Raw genomic sequence first — 26,645 nt, 5'->3', positions numbered from 1 at the left:
AGAAAACACAAAAGTATTAATACAAGCAAGTAAAGCAAAAGGGTAAACATTTAGATAGGCTGCCCTATGCGCAAGAAACTCACAAAAAAATATGCCTGCACATTTTAAAAATGGCGCCACACCAAAACATGTCGAAGACGTGACATTAAGAATTAGTGGCACCGCCACATGTCTGCAAAGGGGAAGCGCATTTTTGTGCATTGCAGGATAGTGCACTTTCCCAAAATGTTGTGGTGTGAACAAAGTCTAAGTGTACACCTCCACTTCCACATTGCATTAATAAAAAAAAATATCATGTGCTTTTTTTTTTAGCATGTTAGGGTGCTTGGCAACCCAGTCATTTTGGACCAATTTCTGTCTTTGCAGTGCATTAACTTGCATTATGCCATGTTAATGGCCATGTTAAGTATTATGTTAAGGAAACCATTCCAAATTGGCTGCTGTTAAGTGGAATTAAACTCTTTCAATTTGTATTCCTGTGCTGCTAGCATTAGTATACAGATAGGAAAGTATATTTTATTTACTTGTTTTTTGTTTTTTTTTGCATTGCTTCCGTTGCTTCCTGGTTTCTGGCTTAGGCCAAAATGATGTCATACATCTCAGGAGTCTACATGGGCATTTGTTTTTTTCTTTGATCTGGGGAAGTTGAGGAGGGGGTTTCTCTCATCTCCTGCCTGCATGCCTGAGCTAAGAGCTGATGGATTCCAGGAAGTAAATGCTTGTAGGCAGGTGCAGTCTAGTTTCTCCACTGTACGTGGTGCTCGATCGGAGCGGTACTGCAGCTGGAGAGGAAGTCAAGAGAAACTTGGTTTCTCTGTGGTTTCCTTGGTCCCTTGAATCAGTCTTCCGGTTGGCTACATTGCATCCAGGTAACCCTGCCAGTCATCTGGGTCAGGGTTTGGGGGCCTGCCCCCAGGTTTGGCACGCTTTTTGCGGGTGGATAGTATAGGGATACAGCACCTGTCTATCAAGGAAAGTGATTAGCCGCAGGGAAACATTCTGGATGACTAGGACAGGCTAGGGACATACCATCCTGCATCGGAATCCTCCCCATTGAGCCAGGCCACATTCCACCCTTGGTGTCAGTTCATCAGAACCTGTTCTACTCTGCAAGTTCACACAGAACTGTGAGTGCTCCCAGCTAGGTCCCTTCCCATTGGGCTGTTTGTAATTATGGACCGTTCCTTCAATACAATTTTTGTTATCTGCAACTGGCTACATAAACCATATGCTGTTACTAAAGATGGCTGTGGCTAGAAATGCTAGGGAGGTGTTTTTCAAGGTGATTTCTCAATAAAATAAAGCATGGAGATATGGATGGATGGGGAGTCTGCTGTGAATGTTAAAAATGATTTAAATAGCTCTTTCAGTTTGAGATTTCCACATACATGTAGTTTCCACTTTAACATGCTTAAAATAACACCATAACGGTTGCCTTAGAGCAGAATTAGGCTGAAGATTACTGACTACATTGCATGGATCAATGCTACCAACCTGATTTGTAATGTTGTGTTCAGGACAGGGGCGGACTGAGAATTCGAGCATTCGGGCACTGCCCGAGGGCCCGGGGTCAGTAGGGGGCCCCATGAAATGCCCCTGGTACCTTTTTATAGGCTTTTTTGGGTGTGCTTTGAGTGTGGGCAAGGACACAGGGGCCCCATGATCCCCTATTGCCCGGGGGCTCCATGAGTTGTCAGTCCGCCCCTGGTTCAGGATTAGATAGCTGTAATATTCAGGGAGAACCAGGAGCTTCCTATGTCAAAGTATAGTCTTGCCCTGTGCACTCAGCCTGGACCAGCTTTATCACGCTTTGGAGGTTCTCAGGTTTTCCTTTGGGTGTACAAAAATGTGGCAGTGCTCTTAGATGTCCAGCAATTTAAACCACTTTTAAGCCAGTTTCAGCTGCAGACATAACCAAAGAGAACAAGGTAGCTACTGCCAACATCTTCTTTTCAAAAAGTGAATTGTAGCACTACCCCTGTAGGAGTTGCTGAGTTTTGGGCCCCTCTATAGTCCCGCACAGCCAGACAACACACGTTTTCTTTAACACTTACATACTGGAGACAGTAAACAGTCCTTGAACTTGTTTTTTATAGTTTTATTAAGGGGTATTGAACTTGGATGGGGTTGAGGGGTGTATGGGATGTCCAAGGAACTGTGAACATGAGCACACTCTCCTTAGCAACTATGTACATGTCCATAGGCAGTCTTTCCTTGAAGAGCTCTCCAGCCAACCTGGTGTACCTTCTCAGATCCCAGATGAATCCTCCTCTTCACCCAGCTGCCTGAGGGAATCCCTGAGTAAGGGGACCTAGAAACTGCCAAAGTAGTAGAACAGCCCCAGATGAGGAGATAGTTGGGTTAGCCATCTGACTGCTCTCTCTCTTTATCCGACCCTGAGGGTGCAGGATTACTCACTTGGTCCTCTCCTATAAACTTGTGGGTTGGTAGCTGCCTTCAGGCCTTATGCTGAGCTGGCTCCTTCCCTGCTTTCCAGGCTGTCCTCTCTCAGGGGACGGTTGAGGACAAGAGATCCTCTTTCCCCGCTCCTGCCTTCAGATAGGCCCCTCCCTGGGCCCCCTCTCAGGCTCTACACTCCAGCCTTCTCACATCAACTTCCACCGGACACTGACCACTTCCAGATCAGGCTCTTTTATACTTAAGGGCTGTCCTGAATCAATGCTAAGTCTCCTGCTTGGGGATTTATCAGAGTCCCCTGTGTCTTCAGATCAGCCCCTCCTAACCCCCACCCACTGCATTCTAGATACCTCTCAAGCTTTTAAAGCAGGGAAGGTATCAGGGAACTGACCTGCAGAGCCCTCAGCCCTGATCTCAAGTTACCTCAGTGACTCATCCCAGGCTAACTCATACCAGGCTGCTTTCCAGCCTCTAACTAAAAACCTGTCTTGCTCCCCCTGGCTAACTAAGGGGGCGCTACACAATGAAAACATCTTTGGTAGTTGGTTGTTTTTTTCCAGTTGCATGTTGGTTGAAAACACATTGCCAGGCCCTAAAACTATATCTATTGTGCACTACTTCTGATCTCCAACCTTGGAAATGATAGGCTTATTGATGCCTCTTTTCAGCAGCAAACACAGGTGGTTTCCCTTATAGACTTGCTATTTCACTCTGCAATGGATAATGTAAATTTAATATAAAGAAGGGTTTCAATTCTATGCACACAGCACTGTTCAGTGATAAATTTAAAGCAATTCTATCTCTAAGATAACATTTTCCATTGATCTCTGCAGTAGGGAACACTGCTTAGAGTGTCGAACTTTCATTCCCCCACTGCACACTGTGGCCCCTATATCACTGCAAATCAATAATTCAGTCCATGTGTGGCCCATTGGATTCTAAGCTCATTGCATCCTTGATGCTCAGACCAAATCTACTTTTGTATGTGTTGGTTAAATGTGACTCTAAAATGCTAATTTTCCCAGCTTAATAATGTGTACACTGGTATAAGGCTTTTACTAAAGAAACAAACTTCTCCAGCCCGCATGTGATCATCATGATTGACTGTCATGATGATTACACTACCAGGATCCATGCTGATCGGTTCCTGATCATCTAGGACCTGTGGCCGTCAGTGCAGAGGTGTATGTCGTCTAGTAATTAGTCTCAGCTTGGGTAGACATCCAGGCCAAAACGTAGGACCCAATGGGCTCCACAGGAACTCGGAGATTAGTTTAAAGACTAACATGAGTGCTTGTTGACACATTAAGGTCCATGCACTTCAGGGTTGCTGCTTTGAAAGTTTACAGGTCAGGTTGATTGGTATTCATACCTAATTACCACATTTCTCTGTCTATTTCTTATATATAAAATAAAAGATGAAGTTTCATTTTTTTTTTATTTTGTATCTCTAGTCCCTTCTTTCCGCGCTCATCAACATGCTAATTAAATTTTAAAATAAAACATTTCCATTTTCATTGCATACCTTCATTTAGACCAAGCTTCTCTGGGTCTCTGTCCTACTATTTGCAATGCAGGTAGATCATGGCTGGTGGGTAAAACTTCCTGGAAACATCACATTACTATGTCTTAGTACTCTTCTCAAGAGCCCTCACCGATGCAAGCAGTGGACTGTCTCTTGGGAGGAGTTATCACAATGTCTACATAGGCAGGTGGGCATTCCTAAGCAGACTACCATTGCATGCAGACCACCCTGGATAACACCCACACGTGATCCTTATCCTCCATGTTTGAAAGAAATGAAATCTAACTTACACAGGGTAAACCCCTTCAGTCTATTGTGAATGCTACTACTGTCAGACTTATTTATCTTGTCAACTGATCGTGACGCCCCCTCCCTGCCTATCCACCTCCGCTGGCAACAAATAAAAGTCATAATACTAACAATAACATACAAATCATTGCCAACCTTGAGTCAAAATATCACCCAAACCCTCCTTTTCTCCCCTTCTATGCTTGCCTCCAGGACTTCTCCATTTTCTTCTCTCCATCCTCTTGAACATCCTATTCGATCTCTCCAGCTATCTCCTACTCTGTCCAGCTTTAGGTGATTCCTCAAAACTCATCTCTTCAGGAAGCCTATCCCTCTTCCATCTAAGAAATGAGTTTTCTCCATCAGCTCATCCCTCATAGTTAATGCCCTTTGTATCACACACCCTCTCTTTATACCAGCCATTCTCAACCAGGGTTCCTTTGAACCCTAGGATTCCTACAGTACTTCTTAGGGGTTCCTTGAACTGTGGCTGATTGACTTCCCATCTGATGGTGCCTGCATAGTTCTATGACCAATACCATTTGGCAGAGCCTTCAGCATAACACCAATTATCTTTTTAGCTGTCTGTAAGGGTGGCATTCTGCCATCACTGCATGCGGGGCATTCTTCCCAATGACCGCCAATGTAAAGGGCATTTTCTCAATGACTCCCAATGAATTTTTTCTTAGCAGGGGTTCCCTAAGACCTGAAAATTAATTTGGTGAAAAAAAGGTTGAGAAAGGCTGCATTAGATTGTAAGCTCTCACATGCAGGGCCCCTTTTCATACTACTTTATTTAATTGTATTGTAACTGTAGTGTCTTCCTTTTCTAGTAAATCCCTGTGCAAAGGTTTGGTGATATATAAAGTCAGGCTGGGCAGGAAAGGGTTAAATGATGCTGGGCATCCTCCAGCAAGGAAATCAGGTGGGTTCTTTCTGACTTGCACAGCTTCTAATGCACAGTGTTCAGTGAAATCAGAGTAAGCAATTTCAGGGCAGAAAAGGATCCTGTAAAACTGTGCAATACTGAAGGGAAGGCTGGAGTTCAGCATTACAAACTACCTAAGTGCAATATACTGTATATCTTTACAAAAAATGTCCACTGCCCCAGTTTATAACTGGCCTTCACAGCAAGGAGCACATGGAAGGGCGATACATTTCAAACAACAAAAAGGAAAAATTTCCAGCTCTAACTTGCCAGCCAGCTTGCAAACAAACCAAATTAACCTGTCTAACAGTATGCGTTAAAAACAGGGGTTTAGTTAGCACACATTTGCAAATACATGTGTAAGCTACAGAGCCTCGTCATGGCACCCCGATATTCTGTAGTCCTAACTCTCCAATACTGTATATCTTTATCTACATTTAAACCTCCCACATAAAAGAAAAATATATTTGAAATATATTTTAAAAATATGTTTTTATATGTTAAAAAAATCTGAAAAATATATTTAAAAATATATATTTTTTAAAATATATATTTTTTAAATATATTCCTCAGATTTTTTTTAACATAAAAAAGTCATTTTACCATATATTTTTACATATATTTGTAAATGCATTCCAGAAATGTAGATTTGTATTTTTAAACACATACAGTATATGTGAAATGTATTTTTAAAAATATTTTTCATATATTTTGTAATAAAAACACATTTCAACATGCTATATATATATATATATTGAAATATATTTTGAAATATATTGAATATGGCCAAAATTGTATCATTTCAAATATATGTCAATGTATTTGGGAAGAATATTTTTAAAATATATTTCAAATATATTTTTCTTCCATATGGGCTAGCTTGAATTGTTTCTGACATTTGAAGCCAAAAACTATTTTACCATTACATTCTGCGATTTAGCAGTGAAGAAGAAGAAAGCCTTCTAGGGCTCTGGAAAATGTTGAGTATAAAAATAAGCCAAACATTCTTTTTTTAGGCAGAAAAAGAGTGTCATTCATCAAAAGAGGAAAACCAGAATAACTCCCAATATTGTACAATGACATTCTTATCGCGGGGACAGACACATGTGAGATAGCAGAGACTGAGCCTGCGCTTGTTTTTTCCCGTGCTGTGCTCCCCTCCCAGGCCTGAGCCCGGGGCCTGACGCCCGCCAAATGCCATAAATTATTCCTGAGCAACTAGTGACAGCGGCAGGAACACTAACTAACACTTCCACTTAGCAGTAGGACTTCCTGAGCAGTTGATAAGCACTTCCTGTTATTTCTGTAAATGTACTATGTATTTGGGAGCGAAGAGCACTGCCTGGCACACCTGCAACAAATTACATAGTTACATAGCTGGAAGGCTGAATAAAGACACCACTCCATCCAGTTCAGCATGTGTGCGTCTGTGTGTGTTTGCTCTACCATTTCCATATATTACATTCACTAAGCTGCCCATCTACACTCATCAGCCACTAGATTAGGTACATCTGTTCAATTGGTTGGCAACACAAATTGCTAATTAGCCAATCACATGGCAGCAACTCAATGCATTTAGGCATCTAGACGTGGTGAAGACAACTTGCTGAAGTTCAAACCGAGCATCAGAATGGGGAAGAAAGGGGATTTAAGTGATTTTGCGCATGGCATGGTTGTTGGTGCCAGACTGGCTAGTGTGAGTATTTCAAAAACTGCTGATCTACTGATATTTTCACGCAAAACCATCTCTAGGGTTTACAGAGAATGGTCCGGAAAAGAGAAAATATCCAGTGTGCGGCAGTTGTATGGACGAAAATGTCTTGTTGATGTCAGAGGTCAGAGGAGAATAAGCAGACTGGTTGCTGCGATATTCAGATAGTAGGGTCAGAATTTGGTGTAAACAACATGAAATCTTAGATTGTAAGCTTCCAGGATCAGGCCCCTCCTAACCCTCTTGTATTGAACTGTATTGTTGCTGTATTGTCTCCCGTTATATTGTAAAGAGCTGAGTAAACTGTTGGAGCTATATAAATCCTGTATAATAATAATAATAATGAAAGCATGGATCCATCCTGCCTTGTATCAACAGTTTAGGGTGGTGTGGGAGATATTTTCTGGCCACTAGCAAGTTGTACCTAATAAAGTGGCTAGTAAGCAGGGGCGGACTGACCATTTGGAATCTAGGGCACTGCCCGTGGGTCCGGGGTCAGTAGGCGGCCCCATGAAATGCCCCTGGTACTTTTTCATAGGCTTTTTTTGAGGACACAGGGGCCCCATGATCCCCTTTTGCCCAGGGGCCCCATGAATTGTCAGTCCGCCCCTGCTAGTAGGTGTAAATTATATCTCTCCAGGCTTTCATCCTGAAATACAGGATGCTGGAGCAACTTTCAACCAAACAGTGGCTGCAGCCAATCAGAGGCAGTCGCTGTGTGGGTATTTGGTGGTGCTGTCAGCATACATTAGCCAGCAAGGAAGATAGGTCCATCCACACTAAGAAGAATCTTCTAGATTTCTCTCTTTAAATCATGTCATCAATGTCTCTGTGCTTCTCTATACAATGCTGGCAAATCATGGCTGGTGGGCGCGGCTGGCAGGGTGCTGTACATAGCTTCCTGAACACATCACAGCATTCTGTCTCAGTACTCTTCTCAAGAGTCCTCAGCCTTGATGCAAGCAGTTGACTGGCTCTTGAGAAAAGTTATGCACAAATCCAAATGCCTTGATGGGTAGATGGGGAGAGTTTGATGAGTCACATGCTTCTTTCCCCTACTCAGAGGTCATGTTACAATAGCAAAAGCAATAGAAGAGAGGGGAGGATGGGGTGGGTCCCTACTGTGAACTTTTCTATTGAATTCAGCCTGAATACCCAATGCTATTAACCTCCTCCATACCAGAAATTCAGAGCCAGGAAGAGGACAGGATATCCCTGCAGTGACATACTTCATCACAGATAAATTAGGTCATAAGTAAAAAACAGTCATAAAAGATGAATAGGGAAAAAAATATCAGTGGCCTCCACCTGTAAAACCATTCCTGTTTTGGGGGTTGTCTCTTTGTTGCCCATCTAGTGCACCTGTTGTTAATTTCATTAACACCAAAGCAGCTGAAACTGATTAACAACCCCCTCTGCTACTTAACTGACCAGATCAATATCCCAGGAGTTTAATTGACTTGATGCTGTACTCTGATTAAAAAGCGTTCCTTTAATTTTGTTTTGAGCAGTGTATTATATTAGCACAATAGCATGCATGTTCCTAACATAAAACTTTGTATCTGATGCTAGGTCCACTTTATTCACACTAATATACTGGAATATTACAGCAGACTAGCTACACTATATACCATATTTTTACTTTTTTGTTATAGATTGTCTTAGGGAGAATTATGCAGATGTTATAAAATATATATTTCAGTTTACACAGGACGCCATGACAGCGGCACCCTTGCCCTCAGTACTGGCAGTCTAGTAATACTGATGGTGCAGGGCATCAGAGTGGGGGTCTGGTGTACACTGACTGTGGGGAATACAGGCAGTTTTGTGCTTTTAGTTGTCCCTTTTTCTTTTCTACAACCCAAAAATATTTACTCGCCAGACCCGCTACATCTAAATTCACATAGCGTCTGTTTAATTTTAGAAAGAATGCTGTGTATTTTGTCATGGAATTCTTCTGTATAAATACAAATTTCCTGTGGAGCGGGGCTCCGATTCCTGTTATGGTTTGTACACCTCCATCCCAAACTGACTTCTGCTGATTGATGACGGTTCTTCATTTTGGGGCAAATCCTCCTTACACATTTTTTTTTTGCACAAACCTGCAAATCTAAACACATTTTTTTCTGAGTATATTTATAGACACGCCTGAGGTCTATTTTGTCAGGAAAATAGATTTATCTGAAATTCCAGAAATAAGATGCAGGCATCATTTGTATTGCAGACACAAGTACTTACATAGGATGGAGTGTCTTCCCTTTCCTTTTGCCCTTTGCCATATATACATTCATTCATATAGGAGGAAAAAAAATAAAGCGGTCATTTCCACCCAAAACAGACATTTGGCAGAGTTGCCAGCAGATCAGATCTTTTGTTGAGATAGCTTCATCTGAACTTCCAGTTCAGCATGCGCACAGCAGCAACAGAAGTATATTATCCCCATGTACTCACAGGGTGCTCAAGTGGCAATGTCTTTCAATTGCTTCTTCAGCAAACTTTACAGTACAGTAAGTCCCTGACTTATGAACATTCGAGTTGCAAACTTTCACAGATACGAACAGACCTCGCATTACAAACATTCGTAGATGTGAACAAATTGCGGAAGTAGCTCACGTGTCTACCGGACATTGTCCCAGTTGTACATTGTCACAGTTGTGCTGCTGTGTGCTTACTATACAGTGCGATAGTGTACAATAGTACAGTGCTCAATCAGAGCCCAAGAGGTCCAGAAGCAAGCGGAAAAACAGTGGTGATGTGGAGAGGACTGCCAGGAAGCGCAAAGCAATAATCATAGAAAGAAAAGTGAAAATAATTGAGAGATTGGGCTGAGGTGAAAAGATGGTAGACGTCGCTCGTCCTTATAACATGAATCGCTCAACCATTGACACAATTCTAAAGAACAAGGACAAAATCATGGAACATGTGAAGTCTGCTGTGCCAATGAAGTCAACAATAATATCCAAAAAGCGTGGTAAAGTGATGGAGGAGATGGAGAAAGTTCTCAGTGTGTGGATTCAGGATCAGAATCAGCGTCGAGCCCCACTCAGCTTAATGCGTATTCAAGAAAAAAATAAAAGCCTGTTTGAAGACTTGAAGAAAAATGGGGTGAACAGTGTGCATCTTTTACTGCCAGCAATGGATGGTTTAACAGATTCAAGGCTAGAACCAACCTTCACAACGTAAAAGTAAGTGGTGAGGTTACATCAGTAAAGAGGTGATGCCAGGCATCAAAGCAGCAAAAGACAGACTTAATCTGTTGTTTGGTGGCAATGCTTCCAGCGATATGAAACTAAAGCCTCTCATAGTTTACCATTCAGAGAACCCAAGAGCCCTCAAAAACATAGCCATGGGCTCTCTACCTGTTGTGTGGAAGAGTAACTCCAAAGCCTGGGTTACACAGGCCATTTTCCAGGACTGGTTTTTCCACCACTTTATCCCAGATATAGAGAAATATTGTTTGGAGAAAGATATCCTATTCAACATTATTTTGCTGCTTGACAATGCACCAGGGCACCCCCAATTTATGGATGACATTCATCTCAACATCAGAGTAGTGCATCTTCCAGCGAATACTAAGGCACTCATCCAACCTATAGACCAAGGAGTTATTGCGACTTTCAAGAAATATCATTTATATCACACTTTTCATCACGCAGTGAAGGTTATTGATGAAACAGGAACAACCTTGTGATAATTTTGGAAGGACTATAACATCTACAAGGCCATAAAAAATATCAGCTTTGCTTGGCGTGAGGTTTAGACTGTCACCATGAATGGGGTTTGAAAGAACCTTTGACCGCAGTTTGTTCACGAAGTTCATGGACTTGAGAAGATGGGTAAGGAGTCCATAGAGGTCTTCAACAACTTAGTGACCCTTAGCACAAAGCTGGAGCTAGATCTCCACAAAGATTGCAGCAGCCGTTCAGAATGACATCCAGTGCTACAGAGTCATCTATGATGAGAAAAAAAGAGCTACTATTCAGACATCACTGGATCATCACTGGATCATTTTTTCCAGAAGGTAGACAGAATTGAATCCATCATAAAACCTGTGTCATCAACATCCGATGTGAGCAAAATTCCATCTTGCCCTCCATCTCCTATTGCTGGTGATCCTTCAGCTCCATCAACATCAGGTGTGGACCAAATTCTATCTTGCCCTCCATCTCCTATTGCTGATGATCCTTCAGCTCCACCATCTCCCACCTACCCTCCCTCCTCCAGTTAGTAACTCTTTTCTTGTCAGTTCACTTCATGCAATCCCCTATATGCCAGTAGTTGTACTGTACTGTACCACCAATGTAAGGTAACTGTTAAAGTAAAAATAGGTTATTTACAGTATTTTTGTGTTTGTTTTTTTATGCTTTACATTGTATATTTGTGTCAAAGGTTTATGAGACTCATTTTTTTGAACTTATGATTGAATCCAATTTACGAACGTTCGCCCGTAACCAAACTTGTTCGTAAGTCAGGGACTTACTGTACCTGGCTCCTGAGGACAAATCCAGGGATGCCCATTTCCTGGGGATAAACCCCTCACAACAAGGACTGTTCCCAGGGAATGGGGATGAATGCCAACTTTAAATTACAAAGGCAAACTGATAGTTCCTCCCCTCAACAAGTTCTCCATAAAGTAGAATAAACACATAATTGGGTGGTCTAGTTTGAAGGGAGGGACAACTTTGTAATGGCCTTTTGAGAGGGTCCAAGACACAAACTACCGCAGGGAAATCTCACAAGGGAAACGTTTCAGAAGATAGGGTGTGACTGAACATGTTGGTGTCCACCCAAATCTAAATGTATCAGTTCAATGTGGCAATGATCTTGGAAACATATCAGGAATGGTCACATGTTATTGCTTAGCTTTCATTTCGGAACATACTTTAGCAGAAGAGACATATAGAGCAGAGTCTTTTCTTCTATAAAATACGGTATATCTGTTATTAGTTTTTTCTAGTTTTTAAAGCGTTACTAAACCCAGGACCCTGCATTCACTATATCCAGTCTCCCATAGTACCCAGAACATGGAAATGCAGTTATTTTAGTAAATATAAACTGCTAAATACCTTTTCTCACAAGCAGTATATAGCAGTCTTGTGATTTCTATCAGTGTCCAGCTGAGAACTGGTTAAAGCTTGTAGACGTTTTCATTCTCCTCTGACTGTCCTATGAGGCTGCATAACTCCCGACCCTCTGTCTGGACAGTGCTGATTGGCCCTATGCTGATCACATGCACCCTCCGAAAGAAAAAAAGTATCTCCAGAAATACACACTAAACTGAGCATGTGCAGAGTGACTCCTAGAGCTCTATATTATCAGCAGATGGATCGGGAGCTCTGGAAGAAGGGGAGGATCAGAGAATACAGGATCAAACATCCTTTTTACATAATGCGGAGGATTAACCCATTAGGTTCTACAGTGAGTATAACAAGCATGCTTTACTGCATACACAGACTGATTTTACTGTTGTGGATTTATTAACACTTTAAGTAGTATTAAACCCTCAGAATTTATTGGCGTAACACATTGAGCACATTAAAATAAACATTTCCTAGTAAACTATTTGCTAAAATTCTTACCCAAGCACAATATTCAATGTTGATGGCTCCTGCTCTCTCTCTGTGCTGCTTCCCTGAACTTCCAGTCAGAGTACAGTCTGTTAGCTTGGAGAACTGAGGGGGAGGCGCAGGGGAGTGCCTTGCCATCTTGGGCTATGGGGCTGTGTGTTTCTTTTGATGTCCACAGTGTATGAAAACACAGCTCTTGAATGGCAGACCCTTGCACTACATACTTGTTGGTAGATATAACAGAGATTTTACAAGCAGACTGTAACATGTATAGTGAGCTTCACATAAAGCATCAGCACATTCCCCAACCCCCCACCCTCAACCGCACCACCCTGAATCTTCTTGCACCCTGAGTGCTTCTTACTGTAGGTGGTTGTTTTCGCTACATCATCTATTCACAGGGATCTATAAATGAACATACCACAAGTCCCATCTGCCACCACAGCAGAAGGCAGTACCATCTGTCAAACTCTGTACCCCAAATTAAAAATGCCACAACCATGGCATCTGTACAGCCCCTTCCAGCTGTATTGAGAGAGCTCGGGTGGACAGCTGGGGGGCAGTAAAACCACAACTCTTCTGCCCATTTTTGCTGCCCCCGGCCACATGTCTGAAAGGGCACAAAGTCAATTTTCTTTTATTGTTCACCTAAACCTAAACAAGTAATTAACCTTTGCAGTGCGTGTGCAGCTCCACCAAGGGATCATTTTTTAGATGGCCTATAAATAAGCATTAATTCTATTATGTCAACAGTAATCTGATTTCTGATTGGCTGCCTTGATTTTTTTTTTCCGTTTGCGCTTTAGCTTTGCCCTCTGTGATGATTTACCAAATACACACTAATACGTTTATTGTTCCAAAACGATGGCTTCTCTCATATTTTAGTCAGCAGAATGGCAGTCATTTCTTGAAAAAACGTATTTACTAACCTTGAAGTAATACAAACAAGTTATTGAAATAAAAAGTCACAGGAAATCCAGCTGTATGGGCAAAAAGTTACATATTTTAGCAGAAATGTCTGGAAGCTGATCCAGCATTATCTGAATACAGATGGTATCTCTGTGGGTCTAGAGTTCAGTGTCAGTATAACCATAGAAAAAAGGACCTGCACTGGACCTATGGTCTAAATATTTAGTGCTCTGGTTTGCAGTTAAATGGTTTATACTGTATATGCTAGGAAACCATTATATAAGCAAAAATATATAAATATATATATATATATATATATATATATATATATACTGTGTATATATATACTGTGTATAATGACAGTCCTGCACTTTGTCACAATTCTGGTGTCACCCAGGGTTCTCATCATGCAGGCTGAGGAGCTCTGAGATGTCTCTTCTGAGCAAAGCAGATGGGTTTTGCAGTTTTCTCCAGAATTGATAACTTTGGGATTACATATATAAGGTTGACCTTACTAATTGCTCTGTTCCACCACTGGAAACTTGAAAGTCCCTCTACTTGGAGCTTACGCAGGACTAATGACGTTCCCACCCCATGTTACAGCGCCAGGCCAATCAACAAGCACTAGTGCTGGCGCTGTACCAAAAATGGATTCGCTCCCATTGGCTGGAAGGAGCAGCAGGGGAGCATGGGAGAGATAAGTATATGCTGCTGGGGGGGAGAGGAAATAAAATGCCCTGCTTGGCAAGAAAGGGCAAAGCAGGTGAAGCAATCACCCCCTAAAGAGCCCGATGATTTGGTCCCAAGGTTCTTTTCCTAATTACTAACTACCAGACACACAGTCGCAGTTTTTTATGCTTTATTGAACACTTGAACAGGAATGGGTGCAGGGTAACCACGGGATACTCCAGCAATGTTAAGCAGTAACTTGAGGACATCTGTCTCCTTCTTAACATTTCCTAGCACAGTTCTTGCAGCAGAAAATAATGAACAGAGCTACATAGGGACACCTTAGGAAATGTTCACTTTCAAGTACAGGCTGACTCGAGGGATAGCAGCAGCACACAGTCCCTGTGATCTCACACACCGGTCTGTACTCACAAATGTCCTTGGATATTGGATGCCTCACTCCAAAATCAGCCAGACATATGTCCTGTGAAACCCTTCAGACCAGATCCCCAAAAAGAAATCCCTCAATCAGCTCCAGTAAAGTTCAGTAGAATATCTAGTACAACAGGGACCTTTATGAGCTAATGAAGAAGCACAGCTGAACTGCCAAAGTGGGCAGCAACCTTTCAGGCTGGGATCCTCTCCTCCTGGACAAGAACCCCTCTACTCCTCAAGCTATTTATGCTTCCTCCCAGCCACCTACTGGGCACCCTCCCCCCAGGAATTGGCTGGGACTATATAAATTTTCATACTGCGGATTTGAAGATCCAAGCCCACTATATTCTAGAACCCTCCAGAAGGCAAGGGGTAGCAGCTAAGCCCACAGCCTGCGAGTCAGAGCAGACAAGAGTAATCACAAGCAGCTGATTACAGGAGAGCTAAAGAAGTAGATTTGAGGTCACCCCTTTCGGGTATACAGTCACCAAATAGCCATGCCCGCCATTCTCATGATTGGCTAAAATCGCTCAAAGAATGACTCCCGATGGGAATAAGATCAATTAATATTGATGTTATTTCTCTCCTCCAATCTCCATGTCCGCCATTCCCCAGAATTAGCTTACAGCACTTGACAGCTTGGTAGATTCCTAACATACAGGTGCTTGTAATACCATAAAGGACAACCTCCTTCTTCTTAGTATTCCACTTTCAGGTGTAATGGTAATGCAAAAACAAAGCAAAAATGCCCCAATGGTGCGGTACCAAACAAATCCCTTATTCACTACAAATATCCACACATACACGTGGTGATTTATTTTGGAGAATTTAAAGATTCGTTTGGTGGATTAGGACTTTTTTGGACTTTATTTTCACTTATGTTAATTTTTCACTTTCACACCTTCTCACATGTAATTTGCGCTACTGAATCACTTTGAGGGTTCTTTTGTGTGTTATTTCGATTTATTGAAAGTGGCAGCAATATTTAGTATAACTTGTTTATTTATTTTAATTTTGTATGACTTACATTTCATCACTCATCTAGCGCAGTTTTTTGTTTTTAGTAAAGAAGTAAATTTACCTAACCTCACACATATCTAGGAGGGTGCTTCACAAGCTAAAGGCAGCCTTTGAAGCATCATCTACATTACCCCTGTAGCCAGGTGCTGGCCACTACAACATAGAAGAGAGGGCACACTGCCAAAAGGAACCACAGACTATATAGATCCCGCCTAAGGATCCAGACCGTTACATCACTTCTTGTCTAGAGAGCAGGGAATCTTTATTCCTGTTAAAGAGCAGAGGGTCCTGGGATCTGTAGTCCTGCAGTCAACCCTCAATGCATCCCAGAGCCCCTTTGGAACTTCAAGCCCCAGAGAGCTGAATGCACAAGCGATTATGGGGAAGCCTATAAATTTGACTGTATCTGGTGTGCTCGCTGTCTTGGCCCGGGGACATCAGAGAGGTTGGTTGGATGCTGCCATCCTGCTTAAAACTGCAGAGAGTCAGCGACTCTCAACGGCTATCAACAGTTGAGATCCAGAGTCTCTCACAGTTTCTCCTCATTGTCACACACTACTGTTGCTAGCTCACCAACAGCCTACAACCATTGCTTTCCCTGCAGTGGGTACAAGGCTCACCCAGCTCATTCTACAGTGCCAGAGAATTAGTGAGAAGGCAGTTGAACAGTATTTGCTATGTAGGTTGAATAAGGACACTACTATCAGACACCTACAATATATAACGAAGCCAGTAAGGAAAACTAATTTCTTGACTCTTTTTTTTTTTTACTGCAGACTCTGTCATTAATGATTACTCTTCAAATTTAGAGGACCCCCAACTTGCTAGCAGAAGATTTTATTTTCCATCTTGAATTGTCTCTATCTTATATCCACAAATTGTCACCACTTAGCAAAGGGACGCCCCTTCACTATCCATACAGCGCATTAACCAGGATCCCTTGCCTTGTGCCAGTGGCTGTAGTGACTTGGCTGCTTTGCCAGGCCTCTTTCCCCATATTGCACCCTCAATAGACACTGCTGACATATATTGGTTCCTTACAGTTTGCTGATTCTACTCAGTCATTGCTATCTGTGTCAGGTTACTAATGTTTAGTCTTCTCTGATTGTGTATATTTCTGCAAACAGATTGTGACTTTCTAAGCATTAATTTGAGCCATTTGAAATATTCAATACAATTATGTCTATTGCTTTATTACTCTGTGCTGGGTATTGTTGGTGATCAGTTTAGTGAACACTGTTCATTTAAACCATGTCTGAACCTAGAGTGTCAGAAGAGTGGAAGAGATTGCAAGGTCAAGACAGCACCAGAGGTCAAGCATCAACCAAAGGCTCCTACTGTGGTAACACTACACTCCATTTAAACTAATGGGAATTTGATAACCCGCATTTGATGTTCATTTCATATGTATGTCAAACACAAACAACCAACTCCCAAGAGCACAAGACCCAACCAGCGCTGTTAGGTTCTCCTTCTTAGCATGCCATAGACACACACAGCGCTGGTAAGCTACGGCTCCAGTTCCCTCCTCACAGGAGTTTGACTGACAGACAGCCTTTGGGTCCTGCTGCTCTCAGTGTCTCTTGTGAGGCCAAGAAGGGAGCAATGCCAGAGCCGAGACAGCACTGGAGCAGTAACAGGAGCCAGGTAAGTTGTTAGGGATGGGGATGAGTAGAACAGGTAGTGGGGTGGTTTTTACCTTAATGTAGAGACTGCTTCAAGGTAAAGAAAACTTTAGACTTTAGAACCACTTTGAACTGGCCAATGGCATGCTTAGTGTAGAATGCCAATCAGACCAACCCGATGCTATTAGAGTATATTGAGATTTGTGGCCTCAGCAAGTGCTGCTCCAGCCACGCCTCCTGATGTGTTTTTCCCCACCCACTGGGGCTTGTTCGCAGAGGTGGTAGACATGGGCAGGACAGGGATTTTTATCAGCATCATTGGCCGTGAAGAAAAGGTGAGAACACGTGTATGTCATCTGTGTTAACGAGACAAGTCAATTTAAAGGAATGTAAGTATGTTGTATATAGGTGAGCGCTGGCAATAACTATGAAGCAGCTAGAACACAAGGTAAAGGTAATGATCCCCAAAAATATATATAAAGAGAGGTGCAGCACTAAAACAGCGCTGCACCTCTCTATATATCTATTAAATGGAATGTGAAGTGTGAAAAGAGGGGAAAAAGAAAAAATAAAGACTGAAAGTCACAGATATAAAAAAAATATACTAAAAAGAAAGAAAAATAAGTTTACAAAATATGAAAAAAGAAAACAAAATAAAATTGAGAAAATAATAATAAAAGAATAAAAATAAAAAACAGAGTATAGTGATAAGAAAAAGAAAAAAAAAACAGATAAAGAAAGACAAAAAAAAGTATAAAAACAAACGTTAGAATGAATGGGTTTGAAAAAAATAGTAATAAGAAATAAGTGAAGAAAAAAACTAATATAAAAAGGAAAAAACTAAAAGTGATAAAATAAGTGATATGTGTGCGGAAATAAGAAATGAAATAGAAATAAAAATACAAATTTATGATGCCATGGGTGAGGCCACAGCGGCTGAAACATTTTAGCATTGTTTTATGGGATACACTCAATAAAGATTTTCAACTTTTGAGTCCAACGAGTTGCTGGCTTATATCGATCTACGTTCAGGGGATAATCACTTCTAAAGCAATGCAGACACTGCAGCTTTCCTCAGTAGAATCTAGAAAGTGTATCAACTGATTACAATGAACCAGACCTTCCCATTAAGAATTAGTATGCTATCAGTCTAGTGACACAAAGAGCTGTTTCTTTACAGCAACAAAAGGTAGGACAAAGTTTGTTAAAATTCCTGCAATGTACAGTATATTGATCACCCAGAGGGGGTGTTTTTTTCTCAACAAAAGTGTAGGGTCATTCTTTCTAGGACAGTTTGGGTACATTTTGGACAGAGAGAACAACTGGTTCGTAAGAGGTGGTAAAGAGGCCATCAACATCAAACTGAAACAATCATCTTTGAATAGGGGTGAGGACTATCAAAACCATCTGTCCTCATATAATGCCATTTTAACTTCTCTCTCTTGGCTATTTGCCAACAGTTCACACAGCCATGTAAATCAAGAAATTAACACCTATTCACTTCCTGGCACGAAAGATGAGATTATGTAACTAGAATAGGTTGGATCCACAACTTTCACATATTTCATCCTGTGTACAGAGAAAGTCCACCTGAACGTAACTAACTACTACTAGATATCATTCAAATTGTGACTTTTTTTTAGAAATTTTATTTCTATGTTCAATAATTTTTATTGTTTTCACCAGAATGCACAACAACCTAAAATAAGCTACATAGGGCAACAGCATGGCTCACAGGTCAATAATTAGGTAAACATCAGATAGTTGTAAATGTGAATCATTATAATACATGCGTATTTGACCAATATCTGCTTTCAAAACCAAAGCTCTGTACCAACTAGTGTGCAGTTAACAAACAAAACAGCAAAGGAAATAGGTAAAGAAAGAAAGAGAAAAAGGGAGGCAAGAAAATAGAATGGCGGAGGGGGATCAGGAAATGTGGGCGGAGCATTGCGGAAGGCTAGATGGCGATCCCTCAATTGATGGTAAAAGGAATGACTACTCATAGGTCTAGGAGACAATGGTCAAAGTCTTGGGGCATACAGTTCAATATCCACGCGTTTCAGGTTTTACAAAAAGTATGCATGCCATCAGCGAATTTGGCAGTCAATTTATCATTTGTGAGCATCTAGTGTAAGCTTTTATGACTCCCATGGATAGGGTGTTAGTTAACCCTGCTTTGGCTTAAACATGTTTGGTGGCTGTGAGTATATGGATGAAAAGTCTAAATTGACATTTGGAAAGTTCATATGGTTTCAAATTGAGCAAAGCCATGCTTGGTGTCATTGGGACAATAGCCTCTAAGAGTGTATGCAACAAATCATAGACCTGGGTCCACAGAACATGGACGGTTGGGCAGGTCCACTATATGTGAGTGTAAGTGCCTGGTTCCAAGCAAACCCCGAAAAGAGGTCCTGGCATGACTTAGGGTGTAACGTGCAGATTAAGTCAGAAGTACCAATTTATCATTTTTTTCAAGTACAAGTGCATTCTGAGAACAAAAATTAGATGCCGAGGTCTGATTCCCCTTTCTGCATACATGAGTGATGGGGTGTGGCACTGGCAAGAAGTCATGAAACCTTTGTAGTGTCAATCATTAGGACAGTGCCTTTTGAAAGGCATCATAGATGCCTCTGGAATCGGAAAGGAAATTAGAGACTATGGAATGTTTGACTTGCAGGTAGTGAAATAGCTCACCTTTAGGTAACTTATAATTGAAGTGCAAAGTGGGAAATGGTTTAGGGCCATGCAAGGTCAGAAGAGAGTCCATATAGGTACGTTTTAAATCTATAAGAAATGTAATATCTCAGCGTGTTAGACTTTCAGTGTCATTGCTCCAAGATAAAATCGAATCTTTTCCAAACAATCTAAAAAATGGTATATGCTAAAAAAAAAAAAAATTCCTATGTCTAAAGCCAAGTTAAAATCCATACAAGAAGATAAAATTCTTGAGCTTGCATCCCCCAGGAGTGACATCTGAGGCTTTACTCTGCTAGAATAGGATTACACAAGGACTGAACAATGAAGGCCTATTTTTAGTTCCAGTATATATTTAAGGACTTGGCCCGTTTTCTTTGTGTATTAGAGTTACACATCCTGATGCCCTTGTAAAACTTAATATTATTTTCCTGCCAGGATGAGAGATTCAATAATAAACGACTTAATCACAGCTCCTGTTTGGACAGAAAACAGGATAAAGGGGATCGGGGTGTTCTAGAAGAAGACTTTTCATTCACTCAAAACTTATCTAATAACTCAACTATTCCAAGATCAGGGTTTGGCCCAACATCTCATGGTAAACTGTAGGGCCGAATGTCCAACACCAACTGCTGGAATTTTAGATTAAAATTGAAAAACAGTGTTCTTACATCACATAGGGAGCTACAAATTCCAAAATGCATTAGAAATTGCTGATTGTAGATGTTTTAAGTAGACCTAACATCAGATATATTTTTTTGTGTTACATTAATGCAGGCTAAGTTAAATTTATGGATATTTTTAGGTATTTATTACTTATCACAGAGATTATAGTACTACCACCGACAATGCATTCATCTGCTTTTCTCTCCAGGACAGCATCAACTGTGTTCAAGCACCATCATGGAATCACCATCTACTTCCCAGATTGAGATGCCAGCTCACACAATTATGAAAATGCTCCTGTCGATGCAGTTCTTGGTTGTTTTCACAAATGTCTGACACAGATCAGTCCCTGCCTGCATCATCTCAGTCAAAGCAGTCACTGGGCTAGAGCTATAGAAAAACAAACAGAGGGTGCACCTCGAAACGTGTCAGTCTGACGCATTTCGAGGACTAGCCTCTTCCTCTGAGGAAGAGGCTAGTCCTCGAACTGTGTCAGCCTTTTGGATGTACAGAGTTCTCATTACAGACAGACACGCAGTGTGAATTGGACAGAGCTGTTTCTTTATGATGTGCCTTTTATTCATTGACCATTTGTGAGTACAATACCTATTTTTAACATTTAATAAACATACTTGTAAGGTAATGCACTAGGCCGGTGCACCTTCTGTTTGTTTTTCTCTATCCAGTATATTTGGACTCCCCTGGTCTTTTGAGGGCAGCAAGGCGTGCATATCCCAAGAATTTCGTTATGACATTGAGTCCATCCCTAAGCGCAGGAGTATCTGGGTTTTCCACTTCTACACTGGGCTAGAGCTCAAAGACAACTTTTTAATATTTAAAAGGTGAAACATTCTTTGTAAAAAAATATACTATTGATGGATAATGTGACATGTCAAGGATTATTCCATGCAGACTTGTAGAGCTACTGTTAAAGCCCATGTCCGTGTTAAAGCAGTCATTACTCAATCTATAGGAACCTGGGAAACCTCTTAAATATGGGATCTAAAATGCATTTTGTGGCTTCCTGCTGTGAAATTAGAGCTTTGACCCTCCCACCCCCCACCTTCAACAGTGAAATACACTGTGCATATAGAGACTTCCCTTGCAGAGGCTGGGTAGGCAAACTTTGGAGCTGGAAAAAGTAAGTTGAGCACACTCATTTGCTATTCCCAAAATAAATTAATAATTTGCAATAAGCCACTAGTCGCAATCAGGCCACAGAAGACTACATGTCTTTTCACCATAGTTAGGCACTGCTTGGTATTGAAAATGTTACTGTAAATGTATTCTTGATATTAATGACCAATTTCCTTTGCGTTTCGAGTTTTGATGTCTAGTCATCCTGGAATGCCTAGAGTTATGTCTGCTCAGTAAGAGTGAAGTGGAGTCATGAGTCATATCTTATCAATTGATGCTGATAATTTTCATACGCCACATTTAAAGCTAATTTTACCAAAGAAATATTTTCAAACAAAAGTCTTAAATCAAGATCTCCAACAAAAAATTTAAATAGCTATGAAAAATTAAAAATAACACAAGCTAGAGGACATGGGAGTCACTTCAGTGCTTCCCGACGACATCCTCCATACTCCTACATGGCTGCCTGAGTCCTGCATTTCTCAGTAGATTTATATCTGTTGTTGTGGGAGTGGTGGTATGCCAGATAACAATTTCAGAATTAATAAATTCTAAAGGGAATATATATTCTTTGTTTTGTTTTAAAAACATCTAATAGAGCCGAAGTAGAAGAAAGGGCACCATGAATAGAAATTAATGGAAAACAATAATAATATTAAATCACTTTCTGATTATTTGTTTTAAGATTTTCTATGTGGTCTCAATGCTGTGGAGGGCTGACAACACTTTTGAATATTAGGGAGCTGTGATGTCATCCCACTAGTGTCCATAGCTCCCAGAAGGGTCTAGGCTTTGTTGGCCAAGAGAAGAGTTTCTGCCAACCAGCATCAGAAAGAGGGGAATGAGCTAGAGCACTGAAACTGAAGGAAACCTTAAAAGGATTCAGAAAGTTGTTTATTCTATACACTAAGTGGGACACGGTTAAATAAGATTATTTGGCTTCCATAACAGTATCATATGTTTTCTGAAAACACAAGAACTTTAACACGGAACATAATTAAGATATGGGATGTAATCTATAAGCAAATGGGATGGGGGTTTAATTCACCATTAATACCACTGGTAGGAACAGATTATTTCCCAGTCTGGAAAGATAATATTGCAGGAAAATGGATAAAAAATAGAAATGCCCAGTTAAAAGATATTTTGGAAAAAGGGGAAATATGTTCATTTCAAGATATAAAAAATAAAAGGGATTTTTTTCTTATATGAGATGGCGTGCGATATTATCAATTAAGACTTTTTTTGCAGTGCTCCCACAGCCATTAAGATTGGTGGAGAACGTATCCATTTGAACAACTGTTCAGTTCAGGTACAATTTGAAAACATGCTACTTCTTGTATCTATAAGACTCTTACTACAATATCTGGACCTGCCTTTCCACCGTTTTTGGAGAAATGTGGAAAGGAGCTTAAAACAAAATTGAATGAGCAGCAAAAAAAGAAAATATTGAAATTAGTACATGGTACTGTGGATATGAACATAATAGAAATTAATTATAAATGTTTAGCAAGATGGTATATTACACCAAGTGTGGCACATAAGCAACGATTAGAGAATTCACTTTTATGTTGGAGGGAATGTGGCGTAAAGGAAGTAATGGCACATATATGGTGGGATTGTCCCAAGATCAGGGGCGGACTGACAACTCGTGGGGCCCCCGGGCAATAAGGGATCATGGGGCCCCTGTGTCCTTGTCCAAACTCAAAAAGGCCTATGAAATAGGTACCAGGGGCATCTCATGGGGCCCCCTACTGACCCCGGGCCGAGTTTGCAAATGGTTAGTCCGCCCCTGCCCAAGATACAGGAGTTTTGGCAGGAAGTAATTAAACAAATACAAGAGGTATCGGGCAATAGTATTTTGAAAAATCCCTGGGTTTGTTTATTCCAAAATACCGAATTTTCAGTGAAACAATATAAGAACATGCTGTTGTTCCATTTAATAAACGCTTCAAAATGATTGATCCCTAGATTTTGTCAGGTGCAGGAGACCCCAAAAATAAAGGATTGGATATATAAAGTGGAATATGTATCGGAGAGCATAAAATTGGAAAATTTATAAAAACATGGGAAAGGTGGTGTGATTTTAAAACCTCAAAGAAATACTCAGAACTGGTAGGAGTTTAAAATATAGGAAGAGACAAATAAAAGGAGTGATGGTTGTATAGGACAAAGAAAGGGAGGAGATGAGGAGCAATGAGAAGAAAGACAGAGGAAGTAATAGAGGAACAAGAAGAGAAGGAAAATTAGAGAAGAAAAGGGGGGTGAATTAGAGGAGGGGGAGGGTCTGGGAGAGGGGAATAGGTAAAATATGTTTTGAAAATTTGTTTTTGTATGGATTGTTATAATGTTGGATTTTGTAATATGAAACTAATACAAATATAATAAAAAATAAAAATAAAAAAAGAAAGTTGTTTATTCTTAAAAAAATGTATACAGGGAGGATCAAAGAAAAATGGGAAGCAACATGTCACAGGTGAGTTATTGTGATGCCTTTTTTCTCTACTTAAATAAATAGAAAACAATATAGCCCAAAGCCCCATCCAACTCCATCTCCAAGTCGTGGGTCCAGGTTCAGCTCTTGAGCTTATCTCTGCTCTAAAGCTGCAATCCAAAGAAAGGCGCAACTGTCACACTAAATTCAGAATTAATGATCTTTCAAAATAGGATCAAGATAGTAAATATACATTTCTGCCTAAATATCTGATGGGTTTCACCCATTAGAAAGGCTAAATCAGGTATTTATTTCAATGATTATATAGATTAAACGCATCAGTTTAGAGTAAGGTGAGGATAAGTATTTAAACTAAAAAACTGCACTTAGTGCTCTTAGTAAATACACCAATAATTATGCACAGAGGCAATCAAAACACCAAATTACAAGTGCACTGATTAATCATTAATACTGTTACACTGTACCTTTAAATAAAGCAAATGTGTTAAATATAAATAAATATTCAAATACATACATAAAACAAAACAAAACAATAAATATTGGCAACACCTCCATTGATATACATACTCTGTGCTATATAATCCAAGAAATGTCCATCCAAGTGACACTGTAATTTAAAATCTCTTGGAGAGTTCCACCACCATTGCTACACACAGCCTCCTACCAGTTGGAAAGACTCCAAATTAAAGATGGTCTTAATGCACTTACAACTGTATTGTATCTGTTGTAGCAAGATGTATCCCAGGACATGGGAACCACAGGGCACACCAACAGGGACTCTGTAAAATCACTTCTGTCACTCTAATTGCATCAATCCAGCAAGAGAAACAAGTACCAACATCCCATAGTGCAAAACTGATAGCTTTAAAGGTCTGTATACTGTATACCTACTCACATTCCAATGTGTGTAAAAGGCATTACGAATCTCCACACCACTGCTGGCTCTGGCATGCAAGATGACATCAGTACAGGCTCCGCACAGATACGTTTTGTCCCTTTAGACATTCTCAAGGGGTCAGCTCGGGGATAAGTATTTAGTATCCTTATTGATAAAATGGACTGTTAACATTGGACTTGATGTGTAGTTGTTGTTCCTTTCTTTGAATTGAAATATAAAAGAGCCCATCCTGATGTAAACAATTTAATCAATATGTAGTAAAGTTTTAAAAACCTTCTTTCCATGTATAGAGTGTAATTATACATGTACATGGGGACAGCCATATATTCTCAGTACATACTCACTAACTGCATTCTGCTTTAAAGTATTACATGATGGCAATGCTTTACTGCTGCTTCTGACAATTTAAGTCTGTTTGTTGGCCAAATACCTGGGCTGGAGATGTCTAAAAGTTGTTAACAGATAGCCAGGGCCCTATGTCATTGCAATGAACCACTGACAGTGGATAATCTGCAAATCCTACATTTAATAAAATATAATTTATTAAAATAATAAAGCATGAAAACATGTAATATACAACATTTTTTTATTTACAACTAAATATTTAATAAAGGTTAAAGTTTAGGTATGGCAATGTTTTACTTTGGTCCAGATTACACCGATGTAAGTATGTGTGTGTCTAATGAGGAAATATTTCCTTCTCCCCTCCACATAGCGATCATCCAGCTTCTATACATAACCTGCAAACAAACTGCTCGATTTTGGATGTCTCCCCATGTTCCCACCAAGAAGCACTGGGTTCATTTTATTCTGATCTGCGAAAAATGTACTTACTGTATCAACATAGAAATTCTCTTCATAAATTCTTTTCCGTCTGGCAAGCCTGGTTGCACACAGTTGGATATGGACCAGGGGCGGACAGACAACTCATGGGGCCCCCAGGCAATAGGGGATCATGGGGCCCCTGTGTCCTTGCACAAACTCAAAAAAGCCTATGAATAAAGTACCAGGGGCATCTCATGGGGCCCCCTACTGACCCCGGGCCCTCGGGCAGTGCCCGAGTTCTCGAATGGTCAGTCCGCCCCTGATATGGACTGTCTGTTGCAGTTGTGATAGGGTGATCAGTCCCTTATGCATGTTTATTTTCCCTATATTGCTATAATCTGGGGCACAGAATGAGATGATCTCTCTGTGGTTATCTAATATGGCCCTGGATGGGGACATTCTGAGCTGACCTACTCTTGAATAGCAGCAACAATGCACTGAAACTAGCCTATTGGTGGTCTTCTCAGGGTCGTGTTGACACCATATAAATGGTTTTCAGTTCTTCCATTTTTTCCTCTTTTTGTCATCTACGGTAAATGCCACCATCATTATTAGCAGACTGATATAGATTTTATTATGCATGATGTATCTTGGTAGTATCATTCTACTGAATGTCATTGTCCTATGGACTGTTAGGCTCGGTTATGCTGTCCTCTTTCTTGACTAGATTGTATTTTTATGCAATTTTTTGTATTTTGATTGTGGAGGCTCAATCAAAACATTATTTGATTTAAAAAAAAAGTATGTATGTGCTATACCTGTATGATCCCTGTGGAAGCTGGAAGTCAGTGTAGCAGACGCCCCTACTACAGTGATCTCCACTACCTTTAGGGTAAAAAGAAACTGTAAATCATGTAAAAAGGAGCCAAGGG

Source organism: Staurois parvus, unplaced genomic scaffold (assembly GCF_062004578.1).
Source record: "Staurois parvus isolate SC_StPar_1 unplaced genomic scaffold, SC_StPar_1.0 ptg000362l, whole genome shotgun sequence".
Taxonomy (NCBI): domain Eukaryota; kingdom Metazoa; phylum Chordata; class Amphibia; order Anura; family Ranidae; genus Staurois; species Staurois parvus.
Note: the sequence above shows the minus strand (reverse complement) of the source record.